Consider the following 2542-nt stretch of genomic DNA (forward strand, 5'->3'; position numbering starts at 1 on the left):
AGTCTGGAGGGTTGTTTAAAAGCCTTTTCCCCATAATCCCAAATTCATAATTCACTGTCTACCAAACATCTTGGTCATAATAATGTCATTAGTTTCTATGTTTTTATTTTCTGAACTGTATCTTCACAGCTTTTGTTTCTTTGTGATTAATAGATACTGGGGGAAAACACTTTTTTAGGAAAGCTATAGTGAAAATTTGACATTTGTTTGGCATAAATTCATATTTGAATTCTGCCTCCATTATTCAGACCCTTCCAAAACTCAAACACTGCAAGCTAAATATAGGTGTAGAGTCCTTAGTTTTCTTTCCTTTTGTTTTCATGATAAAATGCAGTTTGTTCAGGATAGTACTTTACTGATAGTACTTTACTAAAATGACTGCATTCTTGGGATCCCTTATCCTGCAGTTTAAGTCATTAGAAAGATTCATTCTGTTGAGAAACAACAATCCGAATCTTGACATTTTCTACCCAGCTTGATGGCAGAGCTCTGTGTCTAGAGTATGTGACCAGATTGGTACTTTTACATTTTGTCTCTCTTGTTTTTGCTTTAAAGATAAGACTTAAACCAACACCCTTTACCCCCCACCCCCAAAGTTTCACTTTGAACCTTAGAACTCAATCATCTCCATTTAAAATTGTTGCCACAAGCAACTAATAACCATTTTTTGGTTTCTGCCTAACCTTATAAGAAGTCTATTAAAGCCAGTTCTCTGCATGCTTCAGCAAATGGTAGCTCTTTTTGTTTCTATGCTGGCGCATCCACTTTCTCTACTCTTGGCATGTAGAAGATACGCATTCACGTAATTGGAAAAATCTGGATTTCCAATGCCAAAGGGTTAAAGCCTCTTGGATTTCTTTGCAGTGATATACAGCCACTGTTTATTTTTGATCAGTGGCATTTTGGTCACTGTTTAATTAGGGTACTGAATATCACCGTCAGTACTAGGGTTTTTGTTTTTGTTTTTCTTGGGGCTTTCTTTTTTGGCACATGTGAATTTTGTTTTGTATAAAATGAAATGACTTTCTTTTGGTCTCTGATGATGGGTTTAAAATTCAAGGAGCATCTGGTTTTGGTGTGGGGATGATCCAGGATTATGTTGTGACTGATATATATTGGTTATTTGCACTTTTCTTTTTTTTTTTTTAATCTTTGCAAGGGTAAAACTATAAGTAACGAGTTTTGTATAGTTAATTTAAACTTGTTACAGGTTTTCATGTTCAGGATAAACAATTTTTCAACCTTGGGTCAAAATATTTGCAAGTTTAAGGGGACTGGATTTTACCCTAGGACAATGGTTGCATGCCAATTGTGTGCATGTGTGTGTCCAAACACTTCAAAACTGAGTTAAAATATGCAAATTTAAAATTGGTTGTGTATCTGATCTGCCCCAGGTTCAGTAAATAAACAGTTCTTTTTAAAAACAACAACAGAAAAAAGAATATTGGAGTGGGTTGCTATGCCTTCTTCCAGCGGTTCTTTTTGACCTAGGGATCAAACCCACGTATCTTACGTCTCCTACATTGGCAGGAGTGTTCTTTACCACTCGTGCCACTTGGGAAGCCCACTAAATAATCAGTTCAACAATATATGCTCTAATTTTAACATAATGTCAAATAAAGACTGTATTTGTATAATTTTTTAATGCTATAATTTCACCATTTCAACTGTCTAGCCCAATAACCCCATTGGGCTATGATTATTTCCATCTAAAAGATAAGGCTGAGGGGTCAAAACTCAAAGATAGTACATTCCCACATGCCCAGCTTATTTTCACAAGCACGTCCCCAAGTCTCCTTTCTCCTTTACAGTGGGAAACACAGAGACTTTAAACTTTTTAATAGGGGATATAGAGGGAGGATGTTATCATAGGCTGGTTTCAAAGAAAACAAAACAAAAGTGTGATATTACCAGATGAAAACCGCCTTGCCTCCTTTTCCTGTGAAAATATCATGGAGATAGGAAGATCCGGGAGTTTGGTGCCAAACAGCTTATACCTATCAATAGCATAAACAACCTGATGGATCCTAAAGTAGTTTGCTCATTTCATCCATAATTGTCCAAATATTTGACCATTTTTTTCTTTACATCTATTAAAATTCCATATATTATGGGAAATTCTTCAAATTATTTATTTCCATTATGCTTTTGCTGGGTGATTTTTATGTGCCATGCTCTTAGGTACTTGTTTAGATAACATAGACTATAGTTAGAGCTAAAAACAGCTGGAAACATTTCTGGAATTGAGGAATTCCTTTAATTCTGAACAGCTACAAGAGAAATTATCTGTCTAGGAAGGAGAAAATGGAGCCTAATAAAGCTAAAAAACAAACACAAATATGTCTACCCAGAATGAAAGGAAGATTTCCATTGGGAAAATGCTCTCATAACTGGAAATTAGCCTTCTCTTTTTGACAGCTAACTACTGTACTTCAAAACATTTTCTTTAAGATGACTTGAATAATTATGGCTACTGCATCCTTCTGTAGGGAAATGGCTCATGGAGAGATAAAGACTGAGAGTAAGCAGGCTGAAATAGTCC

Source organism: Bubalus kerabau, chromosome 3 (assembly GCF_029407905.1).
Source record: "Bubalus kerabau isolate K-KA32 ecotype Philippines breed swamp buffalo chromosome 3, PCC_UOA_SB_1v2, whole genome shotgun sequence".
Classification (NCBI taxonomy): Eukaryota; Metazoa; Chordata; class Mammalia; order Artiodactyla; family Bovidae; genus Bubalus; species Bubalus kerabau.